This window comes from Pongo abelii, chromosome 2 (assembly GCF_028885655.2).
Source record: "Pongo abelii isolate AG06213 chromosome 2, NHGRI_mPonAbe1-v2.0_pri, whole genome shotgun sequence".
NCBI classification, from domain to species: domain Eukaryota; kingdom Metazoa; phylum Chordata; class Mammalia; order Primates; family Hominidae; genus Pongo; species Pongo abelii.
In genome coordinates this window covers 147013036-147028471 of record NC_085928.1, presented here as the reverse complement: position 1 = coordinate 147028471, position 15436 = coordinate 147013036, and the positions used below count along the sequence as shown (strand labels likewise).

Sequence of the window (15436 nt, the reverse complement as noted above, 5' to 3'; positions counted from 1 at the left end):
ATGTGCGCAATGTGCAGGCTTGACACATAGGTATACATGTGCCACGTTGGTTTACTGCACCATCAGCTCATCATTTACATTAGGTATATCTCCTAATGCTATCCCTCCCCCAGTCCCCCACCCCACAACAGGCCACAGCGTGTGATGTTCCCTGCCCTGTGTCCAAGTGTTCTCATTGTTCAATTCCCACCTTTGAGTGAGAACATGTGGTGTTTGGTTTTTCTGTCCTTGTGACAGTTTGCTGAGAATGATGGTTTCCAGCTTCATCCATGCCCCTGCAAATGACATGAACTCATCCTTTTTATGGCTGCATAATATTCCGTGGTGCATATGTGCCACATTTTCTTAATCCAGTCTATCATTGACAAACATTTGGGTTAGTTCCAAGTCTTTGATATTGTGGATAGTGCTGCAGTAAACATACTTGTGCATGTGTCTTTATAGTAGCATGATTTATAATCCTTTGGGAATATACCCAGTAATGGGATCGCTGGGTCAAAAGGTATTTCTAGTTCTTGAACCTTGAGGAATCGCCACACTGTCTTCTACAATGGGTGAACTAATTTACACTCCCACCAACAGTGTAAAAGTGTCCCTATTTCTCCACATGCTCTCCAGCATCTGTTGTTTCCTGACTTTTTAATGATTGCCATTCTAACCGGCATGAGATGGTATTTCATTGTGGTTTTGATTTGCATTTCTCTGATGACCAGTGATGATGAGCATTTTTTCATGTGTCTGTTGGCTGCATAAATGTCTTTTTTTGAGAAGTGTCTGTTCATATCCTTTGCCTTCTTTTTGATGGGGTTGTTTTTTCTTGTGAATTTGTTTAAATTCTTTTTAGATTCTGTATATTAGCCCTTTGTCAGATGAGTAGATTGCAAAGATTTTCTCCCCATTCTGTAGGTTGCCTGTTCACTCTCATGGTAGTTTCTTTTGCTGTGCAGAAGCTCTTTAGTTTGATTAGATCCCATTTGTCTATTCTGGCTTTTGTTGTGATGGCTTTTGGTGTTTTAGTTACGAAGTAGTTGCCCATGCCTATGTCCTGAATGGTATTGCCTAGGTTTTCTTCTAGGGTTTTTATGGTTTTAGGTCTAACATTCAAGTCTTCAATCCATCTTGAATTAATTTTTGTATAAAGCATAAGGAAGAGATCCAGTTTGAGTTTTCTACCTATGGCCAACCAGTTTTCCCAGCACCATTTATTAAATAGGGAATCCTTTCCCCATTTCTTGTTTTTGTCAGGTTTGTCAAAGATCAGATGGTTATAGATGTGTGGTATTATTTCTGAGGACTCTGTTCTGTTCCATTGGTCTGTATCTCTGTTTAGGTACCAGTACCATGTTGTTTTGGTTACTGTAGCCTTGTAGTATAGTTTGAAGTCAGGTAGCGTGATGCTTCCAGCTTTGTTCTTTTTGCTTATGATTGTCTTGGCAATGCGGGCTCTTTTTTGGTTCCATATGAACTTTAAAGTAGTTTTTTCCAATTCTGTGAAGAAAGTCATTGGTAGCTTGATGGGGATGGCATTGAATCTATAAATTACCTTGGGCAGTATGGCCATTTTCACGATATTGATTCTTCCTATCCATGAGCATGGAATGTTCTTCCATTTGTTTGTGTCCTCTTTTATTTAGTTGAGCAGTGTTTGTAGTTCTCCTTGAAGAAGTCCTTCACATCCCTTGTAAGTTGGATTCCTAGGTATTTTATTCTCTTTGTAGCAATTGTGAATGGGAGTTCACTCATGATTTGGATGTTTGCCTGTTATTGGTGTATAGGAATGCTTGTGATTTTTGCACCTTGATTTTGTATCCTGAGACTTTGCTGAAGTTGCTTATCAGCTTAAGAAGATTTTGGGCTGAGACAATGGGGTTTTCTAAATTCACAATCATGTCATCTGCAAAAGGGGCAATTTGACTTCCTCTTTTCCTAATTGAATAGTCTCTATTTCTTTCTCCTGCCTGATTGCCCTGGCCAGAACTTCCAACACTACATTGAATAGGAGTGGTGAGAGAGGGCATCCTTGTCTTGTGCTGGTTTTCCAAAGGAATGCTTCCAGTTTTTGCCCATTCAGTATGATATTGGCTGTGGGTCTGTCATAAATAGCTCTTATTATTTTGAGATACATTCCATCAATACCTAGTTTATTGAGAGTTTTTAGCTTGAAGTGCTGTTGAATTTTGTCAAAGGCCTTTTCTGCGTCTATTGAGATAATCATGTGGTTTTTGTCGTTGGTTCTGTTTACATGATACATTATGTTTATTGACTTGCGTATGTTGAACCAGCCTTGCATCCCAGGGATGAAGCCAACTTGATCGTGGTGGATAAGCTTTTTGATGTGCTGCTGGATTCAGTTTGCCAGTATTTTATTGAGGATTTTGCATTGATGATCATCGGGGATATTGGTCTAAAATTCTCTTTTTTTGTTGTGTCTCTGTCAGGCTTTGGTATCAGGATGATGCTGGCCTCATAAAATGAGTTAGGGAGGATTCCTTCTTTTTATACTGATTGGAGTAGTTTCAGAAGGAATGGTACCAGCTCCTCTTTGTACCTCCAGTAGAATTTGGCTGTGAATCCGTCTGGTCCTGGACTTCTTTTGGTGGGTAGGCTATTAATTATTGCCTCAATTTCAGAGCCTGTTACTGGCCTATTCAGGGATTCTATTTCTTCCTGGTTTAGTCTTGGGAGGGAGTATGTGTCCAGGAATGTATCCATTTCTTCTAGATTTTCTAGTTTACTTGTGTAGAGCTGTTTATAGTATTCTCTGATGGTAGTTTGTATTTCTGTGAGATCAGTGGTGATATCCCCTTTATCATTTTTTATTTCATCTATTTGATTCTTCTGTCTTTTCTTCTTTACTAGTCTTGCTAGCAGTCTATCAATTTTGTTGATCTTTTCAAAAAACCAGCTCCCGGATTCATTGATTTTTTTGAAGGGTTTTTTTGTGTCTCTGTCTCCTTCAGTTCTGCTCTGATCTTAATTATTTCTTGCCTTCTGCTAGCTTTTGAGTTAGTTTGCTCTTGCTTCTCTAGTTCTTTTAATTATGATGTTAGGGTGTCAATTTTAGATCTTTCTTGCCTTCTCTTGTGGGCATTTAGTGCTATAAATTTCCCTCTACACACTGCTTTAAATGTGTCCCAGAGATTCTGGTATGTTGTGTCTTTGTTCTCATTGGTTTCAAAGAAACCTTTATTTCTGCCTTCATTTCGTTATTTACCCAGTAGTCTATCAGGAGCAGTTGTTCAGTTTCCATGTAGTTGCACAGTTTTGAGTGAGTTTCTTAATCCTGAGTTCTAATTTGATTGCACTGTGGTCTGAGAGACAATTTGTTGTGATTTGTATTATTTTACATTTGCTGAGGAGTGCTTTACTTCCAATTATGTGGTCAATTTTAGAGTAAGTGCGATGTGGTGCTAAGAATAATGTATATTCTGTTGATTTGGGGTGGAGAGTTCGGTAGATGTCTATTAGGTCTGCTTGGTGCAGAGCTGAGTTCAAGTCCTGGATATCCTTGTTAACCTTCTGCCTCATTAGAGACCTACTCTTTGTAGGTCTCTAAAGACTTGCTTTATGAATCTGGGTGCTCCTGTATTGGGTGCGCATATACCTAGGATACTTAGCTCTTCTTGTTGAATTGATCCCTTTATGATTATGTAATGGCCTTCTTTGTCTCTCTTGATCTTTGTTGGTTTAAAGTCTGCTTTACTAGAGACTAGGATTGCAACCCCTGCTTTTTGTTGCTTTCCATTTGATTGGTAGATCTTCCTCCATCCCTTTATTTTGAGCCTATGCGTGTCTCTGCACGTGAGCTGGTTCTCCTGAATACAGCACACCAGTGGGTCTTGACTCTTTATCCAATTTGCCAGTGTGTGTCTTTTAATTGGGGCATTTAGCCTATTTACATTTAAGGTTAATATTGTTATATGTGAATCTGATCCTGTCATTATGATGTTAGCTGGTTATTTTGCCCGTTAATTGACACAGTTTCCTCATAGCATCAATGGTCTTTATAATTTGGCATGTTTTTGCAGTGGCTGGTACCAGTCGTTCCTTTCCATGTTTAGTGCTTGCTTCAGGAGCTCTTGTAAGGCAGGCCTGGTGGTGACAAAATCTCTCAGCATTTGCTTGTCTGTAAAGGATTTTATTTCTTCTTCACTTATGAAGCTTAGTTTGGCTGTATATGAAATTCTGGGTTGAAAATTCTTTTCTTTAAGAATGTTGAATATTGGCCCCCACTCTCTTCTGGCTTGTAGGGTTTCTGCTGAGAGATCCGCTGTTAATCTGATGGGCTTCCCCTTATGGGTAACCCGACCTTTCTCTCTGGCTGCCCTTAACATTTTTTCCTTCATTTCAACCTTGGTGAATCTGCCAATTATGTGTCTTGTGGTTGCTCTTCTTTTTATGGTGTTCTCTGTATTTCCTGAATTTGAATGTTGGCCTGCCTTTCTAGTTTGGGGAAGTTCTTCTGGATAATATCCTGCAGAGTGTTTTCCAACTTGTTTCCATTCTCCCCGTCATTTTCAGGTACACCAATCAAACATAGGTTTGGTCTTTTCACATGGTCTCATATTTCTTGGAGGCTTTGTTTGTTTGTTTTTACTCGTTTTTCTCTAAACTTCTCTTCTTGCTTTATTTCATTAATTTGATCTTCAATCAGTGATACCCTTTCTGCCACTTGATCGAATTGGCTATTGAAGCTTGTGCATTCGTCATGTAGTTCTCATGCCATGGTTTTCAGTTCCATCAGGTCATTTAAGGTCTTTTCTACACTGTTTGTTCTAGTTAGCCATTTGTCTAACCTTTTTTCAAGGTTTTTAGCTTCCTTGCCATGGGTTTGAACATGCTCCTTTGGCTCAGAGAAGTTTGGTATTACCAACCTTCTGAAGCCTACGTTTGTTAACTCATCAAAGTCATTCTCGGTCCAGCTTTGTTCCGTTGCTGGCCAAGGAGCTGTGATCCTTTGGAGGAGAAGGGGCACTCTGGTTTTTAGAATTTTCAGTTTTTCTGCTCTGGTTTCTTCCCGTCTTTGCAGTTTTATCTACCTTTGGTCTTTGATGTTGGTGACCTACAGATGGGGTTTTGGTGTGGATGTCCTTTTCATTGATGTTGATGTTATTCCTTTTTGTTTGTTAGTTTTCCTTCTAACAGTTGGGTCCCTGAGCTGCAGGTCTGTTGGAATTTGCTGGAGGTCCACTCTAGACCCTGTTTGCCTGGGTATCACCGGCGGATGCTGCAGAATAACAAATATTGCAGAACAGAAAATATGGCTGCCTGATCCTTCCTCTGGAATCTTCATCCCAGAGTACCACCCGCCTGTATGAGGTGTCTGTTGGCCCCTACTGGGAGTTGTCTTCCAGTTAGGCTAAATGGGGGTCAGGGACCTACTTCAGGAGGCAGTCTATCCATTCTCAGAGTTCAAACACTGGTTTGGGAGAACCACTGCTCTCTTCACATCTGTCAGACAGGGACGTTTAAGTCTGCAGAAGTTTCTGCAGAAGTTTCTGCTGCCTTTTGTTCAGCTATGCCCTGCCCACAGATGTGGAGTCTATAGAGGCAGCAGGCCTTGCTGAGCTGCAGTGAGCTCTGCCAGTTAGAGCTTCCCCGGCCACTTTGTTTACCTACTGAAGCCTCAGCAATGGCAGATGCCCCTCCCCCAGCCATGCTGCACCCCCGCAGGTCTATCTCAGACTGCTGCGCTAGCAGTGAGCAAGGCTCCGTGGGTGTGGGACCCACTGAGCCAGGCATGGAAGAGAACTTCCTGGTCTGCCGGTTGCTAAGACCATGGGAAAGTGCAATATTGGGGCAGGAGTGTCCCGTTTTTTTCACTTACAGTCTGTTATGGTTTCCCTTGGCTAGGAAAGGAAATCCCCCCACCCCTTGTGCGTTGGAAATCCCCCGACACCTTGACCTGCTTCAGCTCGCCCTCTGTGGGCTGCACCCACTGTCCAACCAGTCTCAATGAGATGAACCAGGTACCTCAGTTGGAAATGCAGAAATCACCCATCTTCTGCATCGATCATGCTGGGAGCTGCAGACTGGAGCTGTTCCTATTTGGCCAACATGGAATGGGGGACCGAGTGAATTTAATATATGAAAACAATGGCATTCCAATCTAGTGGAAAAGAATAGTTTCTTAATAAATGGTACTAGAAAAATTGGCAATCCATATGTGCTATTTTGGATTATAATCCACATAATCCAAAAATAATGAATTAGACGTCTCTATAAAAATTTCAGATGCATGAAAGATAAGTGAGAAAAAAAAAATTTTAAATATTAGAAAACATAGGAGATTACATGTGCAACTCCAAGGCTGAGGTTACCATTTTCACCAATATAGCAAACTCAGAAATTATAAAATTATAGAGAAACATAATTGACTATATAAAGAATTTTCAGGGAGAGCAACTTAAGATGGTTGAGTAGACACAGTCAGGAGAAACATTTGCCACTGATGGATCAGGACATCAGGCAGACTGGGCGCACTTCTAGCAGACCTTCAGAGGGAAGACATTGAGAGTGAATGGAGGGAAGATACAGATGCTAGGCTGAAGGGAGGTGAAGCTTGGAACAGCACTGGGACTCATTCCTAGCCCCCAACAACTCTTGGGGAATAAGTGAGTTGAATAGGCAAGGAGCAACCCACTCTTGCCACAGGTCTCTGTAATCGTGGCAACAGGAGATGCCATGATCCCCGTGGACACTTGAGCTGGCAGAGAGAGCTGCTTGGAGAAGTGGTAGGGGCAGAACTCCAGCCTATGTGGAGCCCAGATGGTTTGATATGGGAGCATCTGTAGTGGAGTACAGCCAGGGATGACCATCCCCAAGGCTCACCTTGTTCCCCTAGGAGACCTTAGCCCAAGGGGAACTGTCAGACCTGAACAGTGCAGGGCAGTCTTGCCCTTGAGATGGGGCTGGTCTGACCTGAGCACCCTTTGGTCTGCTGGTCTCTCTTGGGGCCACAGCATGGCTGCACCTGCTTGCACTGCAGCCTTGGATGCTCACATGGTGTGCATTTTGGGGGGCTCCCAGCATAGTTCCTGCACTGGTAGATTGTGACTTACTGGCAGAGAGCTTCAGCAGAGCAGCACCAGTCTGCTTGCACCCCTCCCCAGCTGCAGCCTCCCCCATGCCACTTTGCCTGTACGCAGTCACCCATAGCCAATGCCCAAATTGTTTTGCCAGCACGAGTGTGCAGGGGCAGACATTGCCTCCACTTCTCTACCAGTGTATGGGAGCATGTAGACCCTGCCAGGCCACTGATGCCAGCATGAGTGCACCTCGCCCCCCATCCTCCGCACTGTGCTGGCATTGCCATCAGAGCATTTGCAGGCACACAGACAGACAGCCCTACACTTGCTGGCACCCCACCCCTTCACCAACACTGCTGTCAGGGTGAACTATGCATGGTCACCAGTGGACTCACCCTGCACCCTGTGCTGCCACAGCTGCCTACATGAACATGCACATAGAAGGCACACATAGTCCTGTGCCCAACAGTGCCCCGCTCCTGTGCCCACTAGTTCCCCGCTCCTGTGCTAACACTGCCACTGGTATGAGTGCACATGTGGATGCTGGAGGGACATCCTGGCCCTTCCCCTGTTCTGTGTTGCCATTGCTGCCACTGCAGATGCTGCCTTTGCAAACACCCACATGGAGGCCAGCACCCCTGCAACCACCAACCCCCTGCTGCAGCCAAAAAGCATGTACCCAACCACACTGCCATTGTTGCTGGCATGTGCAAATGAGGACAGATCCTACTGCTACTGCTCTATGAAGCACTTTGGCCAGCACCACTTATTGGAATGTTGTGGCCAGTGGACCAGGAACACGTTGGCTCCTTCAGTGCAGCAGGTTCCTAAACATGAGAGGCTAAAAACAAAGTCAAGGGCCCAATACCAGGCTCCCAGAATTAGAACAAGCAGTCCATGAGTCCTGAACTAAGCCTTGGCCCCCGAAAATCTTCCAGCTTATGCCACAATCAACCCCCAAGGACATCAAATAGAATAAAAAAATCCAAAGGACAGCAACTTCAAAGACTGAAGGAACATCAGCCTACGAAGATGACAAAGAACCCATGTGAGAACTCTGACAATTCAAAAAGCAAGAGTGTCTTTTTTTTTTTTTTTTCCACAGAGTCTTGCTCTGTCACTCAGGCTGGAGTGCAGTGGCAGAATCATGGCTTACTGCAACCTCTGCCTTCCAGTTTCAAATAATTCTCATGCCTCAGCCACTTGAGTAGCTGGGACCACATGCATGTGCCGCCAAACCTGGCTAATTTTTGTATTTTTAGTAGAGACAGGGTTTCAAATGGATTTTTGCCATGTTGGCCAGGCTGGTCTTGAACCCCTGACCTCAAGTGATCTGTCCATCTTGGCATCCCAAAGTGCTGGGATTCCAGGAGTGAGTCGCTGTGCTCAGTGAAGCATGTCTTCTTACCTGCAAACAACAACACTAGTTCCCCAGCAATGGTTCTTAACCAGGCCAAGATGGCTGAAATAACAGTAATAGAATTCAGAATATAGAAGGAACAAAGATCATTGACATGCAGGAGAAGGTCAAAACCCAATCAAAAATGTCTAAGCATTACAATAAAATAATACAGAAGCTGAGAGATAAAATGGCCATTATAAGAAAGAACCAAAGTGATCTGATAAAGCTGAAAAAACACACTATAAGAATTTCATAATGCATTTGCAAGTATTAATAGCAGAACAGACCAAGCTGAGGGAAGAATCTCAGAGCATGAATACTGGCTCTCTGAAATAATCAGAGAAAAATAAAAAACAATAAAGAAGAATGAACAAAAAATCTCCAAGAAATATGGAATTATGTAAAGAGATCCAATCTGTGATTCACTGGTGTCCCTGAAAGAAAGGGAGAAAAACCAAGCAACTTGGAAAACATATTTGAGGATATCACAACTGAAAATTTCCCCAACCTTGCTAGAGAGGCCAATGTTCAAATTCAGGAAATGCAGAGAATCCCTGTGAAATACTAAACGAGAAGACCACGTCTAAGACACATAGACTTCAGACTCTCCAAGATTGCAATGAAAGAAAAAATGGTAAATCAACTAGAGAGAAGGGGCAGGTCATCTACAAAGGGAACCCATCAGGCTAACAGCAGACCTGTCAGCAGAATCCCTATAAAGCAGAAGAGATTAGAGGCCTATATTAAGCATCTTTAATTAAAATAATTTTCAACCAAGAATTTCATATCCAGCCAAACTAAGCTTTATAAGTGAAGGACAAATTTTAAAACAAGCAAATGCTAAGGAAATTTGTTACCACCAAACCTGCCTTACAAGAGGTTCTGAAGGGAGTGTTAAATATAGAAAGACCATTATCAGCCACTACAAAAACACACTTCAGTATATACACCAGTGACACTATGAACAACCACACAATCAACTTTGCATAATAACCAGCTAACACCATGATGACAGGATCAAATTCACACATATCAATACTAACCTTGAATGTAAATGGGATAAATGCCCCCAATTAAAAGCCACAGAGTGGCAAGTTGAATAAAGAAGCAAAACTCAAGGTTTTGCTGTCTTCAAGAAACCCATCTCACATGTAATGATACCCATAAGCTCAAAGCAAAGGGATGGAGAAAAATCTACCAAGCAAACAGAAAAAAGCAGTTATTGCTGTACTAATTTCAGACAAAACAGACTTTAACAAAGATCAAAAAAAGACAAAGAAGGACATTATATAATGTTAAAGGGGTCAGTTCAATAAAGGGGTCAATTCAACAAGAAGACCTAACTGCCCTAAATATGTATGCACCCAACACAGGAGCACCCAGATTCATAAAGCAAGTTCTTAGAGATCTAAAAAGAGATTTAGGTAACTACACAATAATAGTGGGAGACTTTAATACCTGACTGACAGTTTTAGGCAGAGCATTGAGACAGAAAACTTACAAAGATATTTGGGACCTTTACTCTACACCTGACTAAATGGACCTTATAGATATCTACAGAACTCTCCACCCAGAAAACAACAAAATGTACATTCTTCTTTCCTGCACATGCCACATACTCTAAAGTCAACCACACAATTGGGGCTAAAACAATATTCAGTATATTAAAAAAATAAATCACAGCAACCACACTCTTGAACCACAATACAATAAAAACAGAAATAAATGCTAAGAAAATCTGTCAAAATGATACAATTAAATGGAAATTAAACAACCTGTGTCCTGAATGACTTTTGGGTAAATAATGAAATCAAGGCAGAAATCAAGAAATTATTTGAACCTAATGAGAAAAAAAGATACAACATACCAGAATCTCTTGGACATAGCCAAGGCAGTTAAAAGAGAAGTTTATAGCACTATACACCCGTATCAAAAAGTTAGAAAGATCTCAAATTAATGACTTAGCATCACAACTAGAGGAACTAGAGAAGCAAGAGCAAATCAACTCCAAATCTAGCAGAAGACAAGAAATAACCAAAATCAGAGCAGAGCTGAAGGAAATTGAGTCATGAAAAATCATACAAAAGATCAATGAATCCAGGAGCTGCTTCTTTGAAAGAATTATCAAGATAGATAGGCTACTAGCTAGACTAATAAAGAAAAAGAGAGAGAAGATACAAATAAGCACAATCAAGGATGACAAAGAGGACATTACTACTGACCCCACAGAAATACAAAAAAAAAAAAAAAACCCTCAGAGATTATTATAGTTTCAGTAGAAATGGTTTCAGTAGAAGAAATAAGATCCTTTTAGACAAATAAATACTAAGGGAATTAGGATTTTCTTGTCTGCAAAGGATCTTATTTGTCCTTCACTTATAAATCTTAGTTTGGGTGGAAATGAAATTCTCGGTTGAATTTTTTTTATGAACTCCTCTATTTGCACAAGCTAGAAAACCTAGAAAAAAATGGATAAATTCCTGGAAACATACAACCTCCCAAAAAAAGACCAGAAAGAGATTGAATCCTTGAATGGACCAATAATGAGTTTTCAAATTGAATCAGTAATAAAAAGCCTACCAACCAGAAAAAGCCCAGGACCAGATGGATTCATAGCTGAATTCTACGAGAGGTATAAAAAAGAGCTGGTACCATTCTTACTGAAACTATTCTAAAAAATTGAAGAAGAAGGACTCCTCCCTAACTCATTCTACGAGGTCAGCCTCATCCTGATACCAAAACCTGGCAGAGACACACACACACACACAAAGAAAACTTCAGCCAATATTCTTGATGAACACAGATGCGAAAATACTCAGCAAAATACTGGCAAACTGAATCCAGCAGCTAATTAATGTGATGCACTTATATAAAAAGAACTAAAAACAAAAACATATGACCATCTCAATGGATGCAGAAAATGCTTTCAATAAAATCCGACATCCCTTCATGTTAAGAACCCTCAGCAAACTAGGCATTGAAGGAACATACTTCAAAACAATAAGAGCCATCTGTGACAAACCCACAGCCAACATCATACTGAACAGGCAAAAGCTGGAAGCATTCCCCTTGAAAATCAAAACAAGACAAGGATGTCCTCTCTCACTACTCTCATTCAATCTTGTACTGGAAGTCCTAGCCAGAGCAACCAGGCAAGAGAAAAAAAATAAGAGGCATCCAAAAACAAAAACAGGAAGTCAAATTTTCCCTGTTTGCAGACTACATGATTCTATATCTAGAGAACCCCTAGTCTGTACCCAGAAGCTCCCTGATCTAATAAACAATTTCAGCAAAGTTTCAGTACACAAAATCAGTGTAGAAAAATCAGTAACATTCCCATACACTAACAATATCCAAGCTGAGAGCCAAACCAAGAATGCAATCTCACTTACAATAGCCACAAAAAGAATAAAATACCTAGGAAAATAGCTAACCAAGGGGGCGAAAGACCTCTCCAATGACAACACACTTCTCAAAGAAATCAGAGATGACAAACGAATGGAAAAATATTCCATGCTTATGTATAGGGAGAATCAATATTGTCAAAATGGCCATAATGCCCAAAGAAATGTGCAGATCGAATGATCCTATTCCTATCAAGCTACCAATGACATTATTCACAGAACTAGAAAAAACTATTTTAGAATTGATATGTAACCAAAAAAGAGTCCAAATAGCCAAGGCAATCCTAAGCAAAAAGAACAAAGCTGGAGGCATCACATTACCTGACTTCAAACTATACTATAGGGCTACAGTAACCAAAACAGCATGGTACAGCTACCTAAACAGACACACATACCAATGGAACAGAATAGAGACCCCAGAAATAATGCCACATACCTACACCCATCTAATCTTTGACAAAATTGGCAAAAACAGCAATGGGGGAAAGACGTTCTATTCAATAAATGATGCTGGGATCACTGGCTAGCCATATGCAGAAGATTGAAACTGGACCTCTTCCTTACACCATATATAAAAATCAACTCAAGATGGATTAAATACTTAAATCTAAAATGAAAATCTGTAAAAACCCTAGAAGATAACCTAGGAAATACCATTCTGGATATAGGCCCCTAGCGATGATTTCATGATGAAGATGCCAAAACCAATTGCAACAAAAGCGAAATTTGACAAATGGGACCTAATTAAACTAAGGAGCTTCTGCACAACAAAAGAACTCTCAAGAAAGTAAACAGACAACCTACAGAATGGGAAAAAACATTTGCAAACTATGCATTCAACAAAGGTCTAATATCCAGAATCTACTAATATAAGGAGCTTGAACAAATTTTACAAGCAAAAAAAAAAAAAACAACCCCATCAAAACTGGGCAAAGGACATGAACAGACACTTTCAAGAGAATCCATACACGCAGCCAACAAGTATATGAAAAAATGCTCCACATCACTAATCATTAGAGAAATGCAAATCAAAAGTACCATGAGATACCACCTCACACCAGTCAGAATGGCTATTAATAAAAAGTCAAAAAGTAAAGATGCTGGTGAGGTTGTGGAGAAAAGAGAATGCTATGTACTGCTGGTGGGAGTGTAAATTATTTTAGTCATTGTGGCAAGCAGTTTGGTGATTTCTCAAAGAACTTAAAATAGAACTACCATTCAACCCAGAAATCCCATTATTGGGTATATACCCAAAGGAATATAAGTTGTTCTGCAATAAAGACACATGCACACATATGTTCTTTGCAGCACTCTTCTCAATAACAAAGAGATGGAATCAACCTAAATGGCCATCAATCGTAGACTGATTAAAGAAAATGTGATACATATACACCATGGAATACTACACAGCCATAAAAAGAACAAGATCACGTCCATTACAGCAACATGGATGGAGCTGGAGGTCACTATCCTAAGCAAATTAACACGGAATAGCAAACCAAATACCACATATTCTCACTTATAAATGAGAGTTAAACATTGAGTATACATGGACACAAAGAAGGAAACAACAAACACTAGGGTCTACTTGAGGTAGTGGGTGGGAGGAGAGTGAGCATCAAAAAACTGCCTATTGGGTACTATGCTTTTCACCTGGATGACCAAACCCCATGATATGCGATTTACCCATATAACAAACCTTCACATTTACTCCTGAACCTAAAAGTTAAAAAAAAAAAAGAAGTCTCATCTTCCTTTGACATAGTTAACAAGGAGACCACTTAAGATACGATCGCTCATTCTGCTTGTACCCTCATCACACACTCCTTCTATGTGATTACTCTGAGATCTATGGTACAAGTCATTAGCAGAGAATCCAAGTACTGTGGACTTTGTGACTCCTTGGTAACCACCTATTGGGTAGAGAGCATCCTAGGATTTTCCATGGGTCTTGTTCCTTGCCTCCTGGGTGACATAATTTCTTTGTGGCTGTGTAACTCACTGGCCTACCTCATCAATACCTGGACAGGGTCTCTATCAGGAATGAAATGAAGAGTTATTCTCAAGCTGTCACAGGATTTTTTTGCTAGTATGTTGACCTACCTCTTCGTACTTGTCTCCAATCTTATGGCTTTCAACACCTGTGGTCTTGCTGGTGAATGCCCTCCTTACTCTCCAAGATATTCTTCTTCGATAGATTATTGGTGCATGCTACACAAAAAGGGAAATATGAACCAAGGAAATAGCTTGTTTTTCTGGAATATCCGTTTTGGGAAGACTTATTCTTGCCTGACAATGTTAATTTGAAGATGTAAGGCAGGAACACCGACTTTTCTGTAGTCCCAGATGCACAGAATTAAGGGAGAGAGTGTGGACTTATTTATATTGTGGCACAATTTTTAAATAATCATTTAATCTTGGGAAAAATTTTTTAAAATCCTTAATTTATTTAAACAAAAAGAAAATGCACATGCAGTTATTTCCCTTTGTTATTTGGGAGTATAGCAGAGGTAAGGAATTTGTAGGGAGGGAAGAGGTAATCAAAGAGTAAGAGATTACATAACAATGTCATAATAAAAAATAGTATGTAGCATACCCAATTTAGTTAAAATGCATTAAGATATGTATTAAAAGATGGCCACAAAATTTTTGTTAATGTTAGATTCCTCAGAAGTTTGTATTTCATGTGATTTTTTTCACTTATGTCCTTATACTTTTGTATATTGCTCATTTTTTAAATTATAAAGATGTGTTATTTATTTAATTAGAAATAGAAGTTTCACTGTAATAAATAAAAATGAAACAAAATGCGTTCGTCAACTCAAAGGAATTTATTTTAAAAATCTGACATCCAGTGAGAAGGTGAAGACTTAGGGTTGCTGAACGTAGAGAACACCTGACGTAAATAGTGGGAGATGGGCCGGGAACTCTTCCTGAGCCACAGAGAAGACAACGCCTAGAACTGACTTAGAATCAGTGAAAAAAAAATTTTTTTCAGCTATTCGTCTTGTGGTTGGGATCAAGACAAATACTGTGAGCAGGGAAATAATTCTCTAAGCCATTGCTTGGTTTATCTTCAACAGAAAATAACAACAAAACCCAAACTGTATAATAGAGTCCCAATTCTGGAGCTGAAGACTTAGGAAATATTTTAAATAGCAAAATGTTTCAATGTACTTCTCTAGTTTTTAGATAAAAAGTCATTCAAAAGGAGAAATCAGAAAATGAAGTATTTTGTCCCCATTCAAGGGGGAAAAAAGTTTAAACTAGTTATCATTTGGATATAGGATGAAAGAACTGATTTCAGACTCTGTTTTTCCAATAGTACCAGCACCACCAGTAAGAAAGACATGATCAGTTCCCCAGAGATTGTGCCAAAGAAAAGTTGTACTCTTATATTCTGTAAGAATTGTTGCATTGAGATGATTTTCAAAGAAATTCCCAAAAAAGAAAAATCACAACATTCTGTTCTCAAGGTGATAAAGACTTGCTTCCCAGCCTGAACCCTGGCTTTGGAATCAGGTACTTGGAAAGCAGTTTTATTGGCTTTGGAATCAGATACTTGGAAAGCAGTTTTATCTAAAACCTATTTCGCTTATCAA

The 15436-nt window shown here is 40.1% G+C and overlaps 1 pseudogene; it reads left to right on the top strand.

Annotated features, from left to right (window-relative positions):
• Positions 1–4177: 4177 nt before the first annotated feature.
• Positions 4178–14490, top strand: LOC129058653 (mitochondrial carrier homolog 2-like; annotated as a pseudogene).
• The last annotated feature ends 946 nt before the right edge of the window (positions 14491–15436 follow it).